Raw genomic sequence first — 16,367 nt, 5'->3', positions numbered from 1 at the left:
CAAGTGCCCATAAACAGATGACTGGCTTAAGATATGAGATATGTGTCTATACACACACACACACACACACACATAAACAGGTATGTATATATAAAATATAGATATATGTATATAAATAATGGAATATTATTCAGCCATTAACAAGATTCAAATATTGTCATTTGCCTCAACATGCATGGACCTAGTGAATATTATTGGAGAAGGCAATGGCACCCCACTCCAGTACTCTTGCCTGGAAAATCCCATGGATGGATGAGCCTGGTAGGCTGCAGTCCATGGGGTCGCTAAAAATTGGACACGACTGAGCGACTTCTCTTTCACTTTCCACTTTCATGCATTGGAGAAGGAAATGGCAGCCCACTCCAGTGTTCTTGCCTGGAGAATCCCAGGAACGGGGGAGCCTGGTGGGCTGCCGTCTATGGGATCGCACAGAGTTGGACAGGACTGAAGCGACTTAGCAGCAGCAGCAGAGAATATTATACTTTTTGAAGTAAGTCAGAAAATGACAAATACTATTCGATATTTGATATCACTTTTATGTGGAATCCAAAAATAATATAAATTTATTGTTCACAGACATAGAAAACATATGCTTTCTGAAGGGAAGATGGAAAGAGGATTGAATTGGGAGTTTGGGATTAACATACAAACTACTGTACATAAAACAAGCAACAAGGATTTCTTAAATAATTCCACAGAGGGCCATCAGCTAGTTCTGGGTTTTCAGTTGTTCTGAAACAGCAAGTAAAAACTTGGTTAGATTTAAACTGGTTTTGTCTCTTTAGATTTTCGATCAAATTGAAACAGTACCAGCTTAAACTGATTTTGTCTCCTTAAATAGATTGTTGATTATTCAAACCTTGCTGTCATTTTGTAGAAACAACACTGTGCATGTGTAAAATGGGAATCCCATCTCTCTAGTGTTACCCTAGAGCCAGGAACTCAAGGAATAGAAGTGTGGCCACCTGAGCTCCTTGAAGTGTGAAGCCCTTCAAAAGGAAAATCTGGCTTCCAGCAGCATGAGTAGCTTATATGAACTGATTTAAACTAGCCAAAGGATTTCCAACTTTGAAATTCCCCTAACCCTTTACCTTTTGCCCTGACGTGGTATTGGGGAGACAAATTTGACAGCCTTGCCATTTAACCTTGCTGTAAAGCTCTCTTTTTTCTCAAAAGCCAGTGCCATAGTGTTGGCTTGCATGTATGTCTAGTAGGGAGCTCTTGCTAGATAACAATTTGGGGAACACAGAGTTTTGTAGGTCTTGTGAACACTTGCTTGAGTCACTGCAGTTCCTGGCAGAGTGTGCTCGCGGTTCCTGGCAGAGTGTGCATGCAGTTCCTGGCAGAGTGTGCTCGCGGTTCCTGGCAGAGTGTGGACGCGGTTCCTGGCAGAGTGTGCACGCGGTTCCTGGCAGAGTGTGCACGCGGTTCCTGGCAGAGTGTGCACGCGGTTCCTGGCAGAGTGTGCACGCACTCTTGCCACTGCCCTGAGTGGCCACCTAAACCACGTTTGTCTAAAGTGTCAGCTGTGGGGTTCTTGCTTCCCAGCATGCCTCTTCAGGTCCTGAGTGCTGCTTTCACTTTTTAGAAAGGACACGGCTTCTGGACCAGAGGCCTTTGGAGTGAGTGATGTGGTTAGAATGCTTCTGTGCCTAGATTGTCTAATAACCTCGCCAGGACCGTGGGTTAGAGTCTTCCACGGGGGAGATTTTTGTCAGGTTATAGTTCTGAGACTAGGGTTGGACTCTCACTCTATGGAGACAAGAGGAAAGGTTACAACCAGTGAGGTTCTCAAAAGATTGGGTTAGAGTCCTGAACCCTGGGTTGAAGTCCTATTGTTTTGGATTTCTTTGTCTGTGTTTTTTCTATGTGACTGTTTTGTTAGAATTGGCTCATAGGAGTTGGTTCTTAGGTGACTGTGTCAAAATTCTATTGAACCTGATATTAATGAAAAAGTTCTCTGCCTCAGGAGATCACATTACTCCCTGACTAGGAACATTACCTAAAGGAAGTGTCAGGGTTTTTCACCTGTGCCAAGTATAATTTCCTGGAAGTATTGATACAGGTGTACATTCTTCATGGAATCGTCCCTGGTTATCTTGTTGGGGTGAGAGGTAACTCCTGAGCAAGTAACTCCTAAGTAAAAGGGTTAATGAATATTCTAGGTTTAAAACCCAAGAGCTCAGAATGGTCTATGGATTGCAAATCTCTGGAAAATATCTAGAGATATTTTCTCTAGGAGAAATGAAGGAGTGTGAAGCTGGAAAATTGCACATTACAGAGAAGCCTATGAAGCCCAGGCTGTGTCACTCACCACCCCAAAAAACATACTGGGTACAGAGGGTGGTGGAAGAAGTGAAAGGAGAAGTGAAGGAATGTAAAGCAGGAAAAGTCTCTACCCCAGAAGAACATACCTGGTGCCTGGATTAAAGGAATTTTATACATTTTGGTTTTTCCTCGCTGAGAATTTTAACCTTCTTTTGTATGAGTCCAACTTGCAGGGAGTTAGCATTAAAACACTTTTAAGAGTGTGTGTGTGTATTTGTGTGTGTAACATTAATTTTCCAGGAGGAAAAAAAAAATGATGACCCTAAAGGCCATGGCCCATATGGAAGCCTCATGAATAGTTCTACGTGGAAGTGGCCCAGACATCTAGATCATAGCATATCTGGTATATGATCTCTGCTGGGGAGGTAAAATGTTTTGGTCATCTACCAGAAAGATTATACCTGTACATGCTCAGAAAGAAAGTGAGGGCTTTAGTATTTCACCCTGTATACTCTTGAATTCCTCCTCAAATTCAGCTCAGATGTGTCTAAGAGAGCCTTCTCACTTGGATTTCTTCAAGGTGGTACAGTCACCACTTCCATCACCCTCCTCACCCAGTATGTTTTTCAAGGTGATGAGGGACACAGAGCCTGGGCTTCATAGGTTTCTCTGTAATAGGCAAGCTAGCCTTCATCATGTGGGGTGGGGGAAATTAATAGGAACCTCTGAGAAAATTTGTTACAGCCTTGGAACTGTTTGGACAAATTCCTTGGTAACTAGGTAGCGTGTGTGACGTTCAGGGTACAGTGCTTGACAATCATCTCTAATAGAAAGCTTCTCAATGTTCCCTAAGTAAACCTTCACATCCGAACTGTTCATCGTTGAAACTGTCCATCTTCTGAAGTGGCTTCTCCAGGGAATTCTTACAGCTAGGTTGTATAAAGTTGCTGTACGTTTGCTTGTTCTTTTCCAGAAATCAAAGTAGGAGACAGAATTGGTTTCCTAAATCCTAAGGCTCTTGCTGTCTCATGCCTCTTGAGGTTGTTTGAGTTTCATATACTTTTTTTTTTGAGGGGGGGGTGGAGCGATATTTTCTAGAGTTTTGCAATCCATAAACTGTTTTCAGCTCTTGAGTTTTAAACCTGGGATCCTAATTAAGCTTTTGACTTAGAAGTTACTTGCTTGTATGTTTTCTCCCCCCATTTCTCTCCCCATCTTTCTCCCCATTCTCAGAGAAGCCAGCTAACCCCTCAGAACCAGCAACCAGGTCAAGAATAGTTGAGGGAGGCAACCTTCTAGTGTGTCCTGGTGCTTTCTATAAAGCAGTGTGTTCTGAACCACTGATTGGCAAACCATAGTGCTTTTCTTCATGTTTCATGAGCTCAAGGATTTTCCAGGTGCAGCCAACATTGCTGCATCACATAGCCCTTAAGTTTCTGGTAAGACTGCTAGTTGACTTTGGGCCCAAACCATGAAGGCTTGAAAGAGGTGGCTGGCCTTTGCTAAAGGCACTTGTTCTAGGCTCATCCATGTTCTTGTTGGCTGAGAAATAAATTGTTGAGAGCACAACTATGGAGGAGGTCTGGACAGCCAACTGCAGAGCACTGATTTCACCAAGGCCTTGTTTTTCCTCAGAGGAGGGACTCCTAGATGGCAGACTCTTAGCTGTCCTCCCATCAGCTCTGCCTTGCATTGTGGTTATCAATTTTCCTCAGTAAAGAGTAGTTAGGTACAAGGTATGGGCTCACAACATTTGATCTTGACTTTACTTCTCTAGTTATTTTGTACATTGTTCAGCAGCGACAAGGAGAGACTGTCAGATAAAACCTGTCTTACCTGAGTCAGAGTCTAATGCTCTCCAGTATATTTGGCTTCTTCTCTGGTGTTGGCTCAGATGCTAAAGCATCTGCCTACAATGCAGGAGACCCGGGTTTGATCCCTGGGTCGGGAAGATTCCCTGGAGAAGGAAATGGAAACCCACTCCAGTACTCTTGTGTTGGGGTTCTTTTATGGACTGGAACCTGGTGGTCTGGAGTTGACGATAAGAAAGTGAAAGAGAGAGCCGGAGGAGGGAAGGGGAGAGAGAGAGCAAGAAAGAAAGAAAGACACGGAAACCCAAGCTCTGATGGAGCAAAGGTATTTTATTAGCAGAAATGCAGGCTTATATATCTTTAGTAAGATGATTACTCAGCTATTACACAGGATGAAATTTTACCAATAGTCCCAATATGGATAGTCTAATACATACAAGGTCGCTGACGCTGAAAAGAGTCACTGAAGGGAGTTACTGAAAGGAATCCAAGCAGATACTGTTTCTCATGATCTCAGTCCTGAGAGCTGCATGCAGCACTACTCGTTCTCGGAATAAGAACTGATAAGGAACAGAGAATTTATGAGAAACAGCATGTAGGAATCCTCCTGTTAAACATTCCCTGACACTCTTGCCTGGAAAATCCCATGGACGGAGGAGCATGGTGGGCTACAGTCCATGGGGTTGCAAAGAGTCAGACACAACTGAGTGACTTCATTTTATTTTACTTTACTCTGGTGTTTCCTGCAGTTCCCTCACTGTTTGAAGGGGGAATCTCTGCCACCCTTGTGGAGACTTCCTCCAACAATGCTTCTAGAGCCGTGGGTCTAACCTTAGCCCCTTCCCTACCAGGTCGTCAAAAGGGACTGGTCTCTTCTCCATGTACCTGCCAGGTTACTCAGTTCAGCCCAGGGGTATTCTGCTTTAGTCAGGGCAGTATCCTCTGAGACAGGTTCCTGAAGGTCTGGATGGCCAACAACCGAGGGGATTTATACGTGTGAACTCCTCATTTTCTATTCCTGACGTATATAACTGGGAAAAAATTTAAGGTACAGCATTTTGTATGTGTCTGAATGTCCTATTCTCTTGCTGGGGCAGGATCTACTAACAAAATTAAATGAATTTTACTAGAAAAAGTAGATATTAAAATTTCCCAGATCAAGCCTATTTCCTCCAAGTTGCACTATTACAGTTGGTAGGTCAGCCTCAACAAAAGTCCCTGAAGAAATTCTGTAAAAGTTAAGAGTGAATATTTGTACTGAAGAAGGCCAGGAAGAACCAAGACAGCTGACCCGATAGTAAAACTCCATTCATGTGCCAAGGCTCCCAGTTTAGAGGAGCTAAATTCTTCTTTATAAAGAGGCATGTTAAGAAAGGTATAAAGCCACTGATAACCACTTTTCTCAAATTCCAACTAGTCAGACATTGCCAATTCCCATATAACATTCCAGTCTTGGTGGTACAAATACTGGAGGCCAGAGATTATTGTTCTGTATGCAATTTGAGAGCCAGTGACCAAATCGTAGTACAACCAGTAGTGTGTACTTACACTCTGCTTACAACTTTATCTAGAGACTTTCGCTAGTTTACAGTTCTGGACTTAAGATGTTTTTTGCTACTTATTCCTAGGTTCTGAGTCCCAGGAATTGTTTGCCTTTGAATGGGCTTACCCAGGTACCTGTATAAAAATAGGAATATTGTTGGATGGTACTTCCACAAGAATTTAAGAATGTCCCCACTGTCTTTGGGGAATCCTTAGCCAAGGACTTAAGGAATTTCCAATTAATTGAGAAAGTCTTACTATGATATACTAATTGCTCGTAAAACTACAAAAGTAAAAAATACACTCCTCTCTTTAAGCTTTCTGGCAGACCAGGGATATAAAATCTCCAAGGAAAAAATATATTTCTCAATTAATTGTAAAGTATCTAGGGCTTGAGTTAGCAAAAGGACAAAGAAGCGTATTGCTGGATTGAAGGGAGTTATTAGTTTGGGTTACGTACCCATCACCAGAAGGCAACTGAGAGGACTGTAAGGCATGACTGGGTTTCGTCTTATTTTGCTTCCTAACTTTAGACTCATGGCCAGACATCTATGTGAGGCTCCTAAAGGAAATGACATTGACCCATTAAGCTAGGCTGCAGCTTGCCATTAGGTATTCCATTGAAGAAGTCTATTCTTGTAGATTTGACTGGGTTGATCAACCTTTAGGATATCCACATATGGACATGTTTATTGATGGTTGCAGTTTCATGCATCACAGACTTTAAAAGGCTGGATATACAAGAGCAACTCATCAGCAAGCCCTGGAAGCAAAAGTTCAAAATACTGAATATAGTTTCCTGTGCTATACAGTAAATTGTGTTGTTTATCTAAATATTTTATGTGTAATAGTGTGTGTCTTTGATCCCATTCTTCTAATTTACCCCTTCCTCCCCGCCTCCCCCATTTCTTCTTTTAACCATATGTTTTCTATGTCTGCAAGTCTGTTTCTGTTTTGTAAATAAGTTAGGCTTCCCTGGTAACTCAGCTGGTAAAGAATCCGCCTGCAATGCAGGAGACCTGGGTTTGATTCCTGGGTCTGGAAGATGTGCTGTAGAAAGGATAGACTACCCATTCCAGTATTCTTGGGCTTTCCTGGTGGCTCAGCTGGTAAAGAATCTTCCTGCAATGTGGGAGACCTGGGTTCAATCCCTGGGTTGGGAAGATCCCCTAGAGAAGGGAACGGCTACCCACTCCAGCATTCTGGCCTGGAAAATTTCATGGATGTATAGACTATGTATAGTCAGATGTATAGTCTGACACAAAGAGTCAGACACGACTGAACTGCTTTCACTTCACTTTCATTTGTATTATTTTTTAGATTCCAAATATAAGTGGTAAGTCCTGGTCTTTCTGTGTGACTTACTTCATTTAATATGGTAATTGCTGGTGCATCCATGTTGGTGCAGATGACAATATTTCATTCTTTTTACAGCTGAGTAATATTCCATTGTAGGGTTTCCCTGGTGGCTCTGTGGTAAAGAATGCACCTGCCAGTGCAGAAGATGTGGGTTTGATCCCTAGAGAAGGAAATGGCAACCCACTTCAGTATTCTTGCCTGAGAAATCCCATGGACAGGGGAGCCTGCCAGACTACAGAGCATGGGATCGCAAGAGAAATGGACATGACTTAGTGACAAAATAACAATCCCATCTTTAGTCATCTGTTGATGATGGGCATTTAGGTTGCTTCCATGTCTTTGTCGTTGTGAATACAGCTTCTGTGAACATTAGGGTGCATGTATCTTTTCAAGGTAAGAGTTTTCATCTTTTCCAGATATATTCCCAGTAGTGGGATTGCTGGATCATATGGTAACTAACTAGCTTTTTGAGGAATATCCAGACTCTTCTCTGTAGTGGCTACCCCAATTTACATTCCTATCAACAGTATAGAAGGGTTCCATTTTCTCCATACTCTATCTAGCAATTATTATTTGTAGACTTTTTGATGAGGGCCATTCTGACTAGTGTGAGGTGATACTTCATAGTACTGGTTGTTCAGTTGCTAAGTCATGTCCGACTCTTTGTGACCCCGTGGATGGTAGCACACCAGCCTCCTCTGTCCTCCACTATCTCTTGGAGTTTGCTCAAATTCATGTTCATTGAGTCAGTGATGCTATCTAACCATCTCATCCTCTTCCACCCCCTTCTTTTGCCTTCAGTCTTCCCAGCATCAGGGTCTTTTTCAGTGAGTCAGCTCTTTGAATTAGGTGGTCAAGTTTTGGAGCTTCAGCAACACTCCTTCCAATGAACATTCAGGGTTGATTTCCTTTAGGATTGACTGGTTTGATGGTCATGCAGTTCAGGGGGCTGTCAAGAGTCTTCTTGAGCACCACAATTCAAAAGCGATAGTTCTTTGGCACTCAGCTCTCATATCCGTACTTGACTACTGGAAAAGCTGTAGCTTTGTCTATACAGATCTTTGTTGGCAAAATGATGTCTCTGCTTTTTAATATGCTGTCTATGTTTGTCATGGCTTTCTTTCCAGAGAGCAAGCATTTTTTAAATTTCATGACTGCAGTCACCATCTGCAGTGATTTTTCAGCCCAAGAAAATAAAATCTATCATTGCTTCCAGTTTTCCCCTTCTATTTGACATAAAGTGATGGGACTGGATGCCATGATCTTTGCTTTTTGAATGTTGGGTTTTAAGCCAGCTTTTTCACTCCTCTATCGCCCTTATTAAGAGGCTCTTTAGTTCTTCACTTTCTGCCCTTATAGTGGTATCATCTGCATATCTGAAGTTGTTGATATTTCTGGCAATCTTGATTCCAGCTTGTGATTCATCCAGCCTGTTATTTCCTATTATGTACTCTGCATATAACTTAAATAAGCAGCATAACAATGCAGCCTTGTAGTACTCCTTTCCCAGTTTGGAACCAGTTAGTTGTTCCCCATCTGGTTCTAACTGTTACTTCTTGACCCTCATATACATCTCTTAGGAAACAGGTAAAGTGGTCTGGTACCCCAGTTCCTTTAAGAATTTTCCACAGTTTGTGGTGACCCATGCACTCAAAGGCTTTTGAGTAGTCCATGAAGCAGAAGTAGGTGTTTTTCTGAACTCCCTTGCTTTCTCCATGGTCTAGTGAATGTTAGCAGTTTGATCCCTGGTTCCTCTTCCTTTTCAAAACCCAGCTTGTACATCTGGAAGTTCTTGGCTCACATACTGCTGAAGCCTGGTTTGAAGGATTTTGAGCATAGCCTTATTAGCATGTGAAATGAGCACAGTTGTATGGTAGCTTGAGCATTCTTTGGCATGTCCCTTCTTTGGGGTTGGAATGAAAACTGACCTTTTCAAGTTCTGTACCCACTGTTGAGTTTTCCAAATTTCCTGGTGTAGTGAGTGTAGCACTTTAACAGCATCATCTTTTAGGATTTTAAATAGCTCAACTGGAATTCTGTCACCTCCTCCTTTGTTCATAGTAATGCTTCCTAAGGCCACTTGACTTCATACTTCAGGATGTCCAGTTCCAAGTGAGTGATCACATCATTGTGGTTATTTGGGTCATTAAGACATTTTTTGTTAGTTCTTCTGTGTATTCTTGCCACTTCTTCTTAATCTCTTATGCTTCTGTGAAGTCTCTTGTTTTCCTCTATTTCTTTGCATTGTTCACTTAAGAAGGCTTTCTTATCTCTTATTGCTGTTCTCTGAAACTCTGCATTCAGTTGGGTATATCTTTCCTTTTCCCTCTTGTCTTTCACCTCTCTTCTTTCTTCAGCTATTTGTAAAGCCTCCTCAGACAACCACTTTGCCTTCTTGCATTTCTTTTTTTTGGGGGGATGATTTTGGTCACTGCCTCCTGTAGTGTTATGAACCTCCATCCATAGTTCTTTAGGCATTCTGTCTACGAGATCTAATCCCTTGAATCTATTCATCATTTCCACTGTATAATCATACATTTTATTTAGGTCATACCTGAATGGCCTAGTGGTTTTCCCTACTTTCTTCAATTTAAGTCTGAATTTTGCAAGGAGTTCATGATCTGGCCATAGTCAGCTCCAGGTCTTTTTTTTTTTTTTTTTTGCTAACTGTATAAGGCTTCTTTATCTTTTGGTGCAAAGAACATAATCAACCAGTTCTGATTTCAGTATTGACCGTCTGGTAATATCCGTGTGTAGAGTTGTCTCTTGGGTTGTTGGGAAAAGATGTTTGCTATGGCCAGTGTGTTCTCTTGACTAAACTCTGTTAGCTTTTGCACTGTTTCATTTTGTACTCCAGGGCCAAACTTGTCCTGTTATTCCAGGTATCTCTTGAATTCCTACTTTTGCATTCCAGTCCCCTATGATGAAAGGACATCTTTTTTGGTGTAACACCTAGGTGTTACAGGTCTTCATAGAACCAGTCAACTTCAACTTCTTTGGCATTAGTGTTTGGGGCATAGACTTAGATTACTGTGATGTTGAGTGGTTTCCCTTGGAAATGAACCATGATCATTCTGTTGTTTTGAGATATTCATAGTGGTATTGACTTGTATTTCTTTAATAATTAGCCCTGTGGAGCATCTTTTCATGTTTCTGTTGGCCATTGGATGTCTTCTTTGGAGAAATGTCTATTTAGGTCTTCCTGTTTTTTGATTGGGTTGTTTGTTTTTTGATTATTGAACTGTATGAGCTTTCTGTATTATGGAAATTAATCCCTTATTGGTCACATCATTTAAAAATATTTTCTCCCATTCTGTAGATTCTTTGGTTTATGGTTTCCTTTGTTGTGCAAAAACTTTCAAGTGTGATTAGGTTCCATTTGTTTATTTTTATTTCCATTTTTCTAGGAAATGGATCCAAAAAATGTTGCTGTTACTTATGTCAGAGTGTTCTCCCTGTGTTCCTCAGGAGTTTTTAAGTATCAGTCTTAAATTTAGGTCTTTAACCCATTTTGGCTGAGAGTTTTAGAAGATGGCAGAGTAGAAGGATGTGTGCTTATCTTCTGTGAGAACTCCAACATTACTACTTGCTGCTGAACAACGATCAATAGAAGAATGTTGGATCCCACAAAAAAAGGTATCCCACTTCCACGGGCAAAAGAGAAGCCACAGCAAGATGGTAGGAGGGGCAAAATCACATTTAGAATCAAACCCCATACCCACCAGAGACGCTCAGAGGGCTCAAACTAAACCTTGTGCACACCAGGAGACCCCACAGAGACTGAGCCAGATCTGCCTTTGAGTGTTTGTCTCCTGTGGAGGTACGGGTCAGCAGTGACCTGCCGCAGGGGCAGGGTTCTGGGTGCAGCAGACCTGGGTATAGCATAAGCCCTCTTGGAGGAGGTCACCATTAACCCCACCATAGAGCCGTCAGAGATGCCACAGGAGATGACAAAAGTGAACATCAACATTTTAGGAATCAGTGAACTAAAATGGACTGGAATGGGCGAATTTAACTCAGATGATCATTATATCTACTACTGTGGGCAAGAATCCCATAGAAGAAATGGAGTAGCCATCATAGTCAACAAGAGAGTCTGAAATGCAGTACTTGGGTGCAATTTCAAAAATGACAAAATGATCTCTGTTCATTTCCAAGGCAAACCATTCAGTATCACAGTAATCCAAGTCTATGCCCCAACCAGTAATGCCAAAGAAGCTGAAGTTGAACGGTTCTATGAAGACCTACAAGACCTTCTAGAAATAACACCAAAAAAAAGATATCCTTTTCATTATAGGATATAATGAACGCTAAATGGGATTTAGCACTGGAATGCTAAAATAGGAAGTCAAGAGATACCTGGAGTAACAGGCAAGTTTGGCCTTGGAGTACAAAATTAAGCAGGGCAAAGGCTAACAGAGTTTTGCCAAGAGAATGCACTGGTCATCAAAAACACTCTCTTCCAACAACACAAGACATGACTCTACACATGGACATCATCAAATGGTCAGTACTGAAATCAGATTGAATATATTCTTTGCAGCCGAAGATGGAAAAGCTCTATACAGTCAGCAGAAACAAGACCAGGAACTTCCTGTGGCTCATATCAGGAACTCCTTATTGCAAAATTCAGACTAAAATTGAAGAAAATAGGGAAAACTACTAGACCATTCAGGTATGACCTAAATTATACCTGTGGAAGTGACAGTGGAAGTGACTGTATGCTCATCTTTTCCTGTGAGAATTCCAAAATTACTACTGGATTATACAGTGGAAGTGACAAATAAATTCAAAGGATTAGATCTGATAGACTGAGTGCCTGAAAACTATGGACAGAGGTCATGACATTGTACAGAAGGCAGTGATCAAGACTATCCCTGAGAAAAAGAAATGCAAAAAGGCAAAATGGTTGTCTGAGGAGGCCTTACAAATAGCTGAGAAAAGAAGAGACGCTAAAGGCAAAGGAGAAAAGAAAAGATATACCCACTTGAATGCAGAGTTCCAAAGAATAGCAAGGAGAGATAAGAAAACCTTCCTCAGTGATCAATGCAAAAAAAAAAAAAAAAAAAAAGAGGAAAGTAATAGAAGGGGAAAGACTAGAGATCTCTTCAAGAAAAATAGAGATACCAAGGGAATATTTCATGCAAATATGGGCACAATAAAGGACAGAAACGGTATGGACCTAACAGAAGCAGACGATATGAAGGAGAGGTGGCAAGAATACACAGAAGAACTGTACAAAAAAGATCTTCATGACCACAATGGTGTGATAACTCACCCAGAGCCAGACATCTCGGAATGCCAAGTCAAGTGGGCCTTAGGAAGCATCACTATGAACAAAACTAGTGGAGAAGATGGAATTCCAGTTGAGCTATTTAAATCCTGAAAGATGATGCTGTGAAAGTGCTGCACTCACTATGTCATCAAATTTGGAAAACTCAGTGGTGGCCACAGGACTGGAAAAGGTCAGTTTTCTTTCCAATCCCAAAGAAAGGCAATGCCAAAGACTGTTCAGACTACTGCACAGTTGCACTCATCTCACATGCTAGCATATATAATCCAAATTCTGCACGTGAAGCTTCAACTACGTGAAGGCTTCAACGTACGTGAACCATGAACTTCCAGATGTTCAAGATGGATTTAGAAGAGGCAGGCAGAGGAACCAGAGATCAAATTGCCAACATCCATTGGATCACTGAAAAAGCAAGAGAGTCCCAGAAAAACATCTACTTCTACTTTATTGACTAGTCAAAGCCTTTGACTGTGTGGATCACAACAAACTGTGGAAAATTCTTCAAAAGATGGGAATACCAGACCACCTTCCCTGCCTCCTGAGAAATCTGAATGCAGGTCAAGAAGTGACAGTTAGAATTGGACATGGAATAGCAGACTGGTTTCAAATCGGGAAAGGAGTACGTCATGTACTGTATATTGTCACCCTGCTTATTTAACTTATATGCAGAGTAAATCATGTGAAGTGCCAGGCTGGATGAAGCCCAAGGTAGAATCAAGATTGCTGGGAGAAGTACCAATATCCTCAGATATGCAGATGACACCACCCTTATGGCAGAAAGTGAAGAACTAAAGAGCCTCTTGATGAAAGTGAAAGATGAGAGTGAAAAAGTTAGCTTAAAACTGAACATTCAGAAAACGAAGATCATGGCATATGGTCTTATCATTTCATGGCAAATAGATGGGAAAACAATGGAAACAGTGACACACTTTATTTTTGGGGGCTCCAAAATCACTGCAGATGGTAACTATAGCCAAGAAATTAAAGACGCTTACTCCTTGGAAGAAAAGCTATGACCAACCTAGACAGCATATTAAAAAGCAGAGACATTACTTTGCCAATAAAGGTCCATTTAGTCAAAGCGATTGTTTTTTCAGTAGTCATGTATGGATGTGAGAGTTGGACCATTAAGAAAGCTGAGGGCTAGAGAATTTGTGCTTTTGAACTGTGGTGTTGGAGAAGACTCTTGAGAGTCCCTTGGACTGCAAGGAGATCCCAGTCCATCCTAAAGGAGATTGATAATCAACCATACTGTTTTGATTATTGTAGCTTTGTAGTATAAATTTAGGCAGTGTAATTCCTCCAGCTCTGATCTTTTTTTCTCAAGATTATTGTATCTATTATGATCTTGTTAACAATTGAATTTTTTTTTCTAGTCCATTGAAAAACGCCCTTGGTATTTTGATAAGGATTGCATTGAATCTGTAGATTGCCTTGGGTAGCATGATCATTTTAACAGTATTGATTCTTCCATTCCAAGAACGGAGTATATCTTTTTGTTGTGTCACACTCAGTTACTTGCATCAGCATCTTTAAGAGTTCCCAGAGTTTGTCTTTTGCCTCCTTAGGTAGGTTTATTGCTAGGTTTATCATTCTTTTTGATGTGATAGTAAATAGGATTGTTTCTTTAATTTTTTTGTGATATTTCATTGCTAGTGTATAGAAATGAAACAGATTTGTGTGTATTAACACATTATTGACGAGGGGATTTTTGCAGAAACTAATACCTGTGACTGGCAATTTGTTATGTAAATGAATATTGAAATATCTCTGGTGAATAACGTTAGGGTTACCAAAGACATTTTAATACATCTCTGGGCTTCCCTGGTGGCAGGAGACCCAAGTTCGATCCCTGGGTTGGGAAGATGCTCTGGAGAAGGGAATGGGCAAACCAATCCATTATTCTTGCCTGGAGAATTCCATGGATAGAGGAGCCTGGCAGGCTATAGTCCATGGAGTCACAAAGAGTCTGACACAACTGAGCAATTAATGTACACAATGGTCAATAAGGTGTTAATTTTGTACCCTGCAGCTTTACTGACTTCATTGAGCTCTAGTAGTTTATTGGTGGTGTTTTAGGATTTTCTATGTATAGTGTCATGTTGTCTGCAGATGGTGACAAATTTACTTTTTCCTTTTCAATTTGAAATATTTTTATTTATGTTTCTTCTGATTGCTGTGGCTAGGACTTCCAAAACTGTGTTGAATAAATGTGGCAAGACTGTACATCTTTGTCATTTTCCTGATCTTGGAATGCTTTCAGCTTTTCACTGTTGAGTATCATGTTAGCTGTGGGCTCTCACGTTATATGTTATATTGAGGTATGTTCCCTCTGTGTTTACTCTCTGGAGAATTTTTATCATCAATAGGTGTTGGATTTTGTAAAAAAAAAATGTCTGCATCTAATGAAATGATTTTATGGTTTTTATCCTTTAATTTGCTAACATGGTATTTCACATTGATTGATTGGAGGATATTGGAAAATTCTTGCATTCCTGAGTTAAATCCCATTTGACCATGGTGTATGATCCTTTTCATGTATTATTTGGCTCAGTTTACTAGTATCTTGTTGAGGGTTTTTGCATATATGTGCATCAGTGAGACTGGCCTGTAATTTTCTTTTTTGTGGCATCTTTGGTTTTGGTATCAGAGTGGTGGTGGCTTCCTAGAATGAGTTAAGAAGTGTTTCCTCTGCTATCAGTGGGAATAGTTTCTTCTCTAAGTGGTTTGTAGAATTCACCTGTCTAGTCCTCTGGTCCTGGACTTTTTGTTTGTTGAGAGTTTTAAAATCACTGATTGAATTTCAATACTGGTAACTGGTTTGCCTATATTTTCTATTTATTCCTGATTCTGTTTTGGGAGAGTATATCTTTCTAAGAATTTGTTCATTTCTTCTAGGTTGTCCATTTTATTGGGTATAGTTGGTTATAGTAGTCTCTTATGAGCCTTTGTATTTCTGTGGCATAACTTTTTCATTTCTCATTTTATTGATTTGGGCCCTCTCCCTTTTTTTTTGATGAGTTTGGCTAAAGGTTATCAATTTTGTTCATCTTTTCAAAGAACCAACTTTTAGTTTCAGCCATTTTTTTATATTGTTTTAGTTTCTATTTCATATATTTCTGCTCTGATTTTTAAAAATGTTATTACATTTAGAAATATATTCATGTGTACGCTCCCTTTATATTTTGAAGATAAATATTATAACTAGGCTATATTTTATTATTTTGGGTTATACATTCATTCAGTTAATTGAAACTATTTGGGTACATTATATACATTAGGTACAGCAGTGAGTGCTGGTGATACAGGAATGAGTGCATATTGGTGTTGATTCAAGAAGAAAAGGTATATATAGTTCCAAATTGATACAGTGATTTAATGATAAGCTATACATGGGAACTATGGAAATAGGTATCCAGGTATGCACATTTTAAACTGAGACATTATTCTTAGGTTGAAATCTTTGAATGAATGAGTTTTTTTAAAGTAATGTTTATTGGTGTATAGGTGCTTTAAAAGGTTGTGTTATTGATAGTTTCTACTGTACAGTGAAGTGAATCAACTGTACATATATATATATATCTCCTTTTTTTGTATTTGCTTCCCTTTTAGGTCATCACAGTCCTCTCAGATCTTTGATTTCTTTCCTTCTGTTAACTTCGCGTTTTATTTCTTCTTTCTCTGGTTCCCTCAGATGTAATGTTAACAGTACTTGAGATTTTTCTTGTTTCCTGAGGTGACCTTGTATCACTCAAAATTTCTCTTAACACTACTTTTGCTGTATCCCATAGGTTTTGGTTCATTGTTTTTTTTTTTTTCTTCATTTGTCTCTAGATATTTTATTTCCACTTTAATTTATTCATTGATCCATTGGTAGTTTAGTAGCATATTTTTAGCCTCCATGTGTTTGTTTTTTAAAGTTTTTTTCTCATGTGGTTGATATTTAATCTCATAGCATTGTGATCAGAGAAGATGCTTGATATGATTTAAATTTTTTAAAATTTACTGAGGGTTGTTTTGTGGCTTAGTAGGTGATCTGTCCTAGAGATTGTTCCCTGTGCACTAGAAAAGAATGTGGTTTTCTGCTTTTGAAT

This window comes from Bubalus kerabau, chromosome 1 (assembly GCF_029407905.1).
Source record: "Bubalus kerabau isolate K-KA32 ecotype Philippines breed swamp buffalo chromosome 1, PCC_UOA_SB_1v2, whole genome shotgun sequence".
Taxonomy (NCBI): Eukaryota; Metazoa; Chordata; class Mammalia; order Artiodactyla; family Bovidae; genus Bubalus; species Bubalus kerabau.
Note: the sequence above shows the minus strand (reverse complement) of the source record.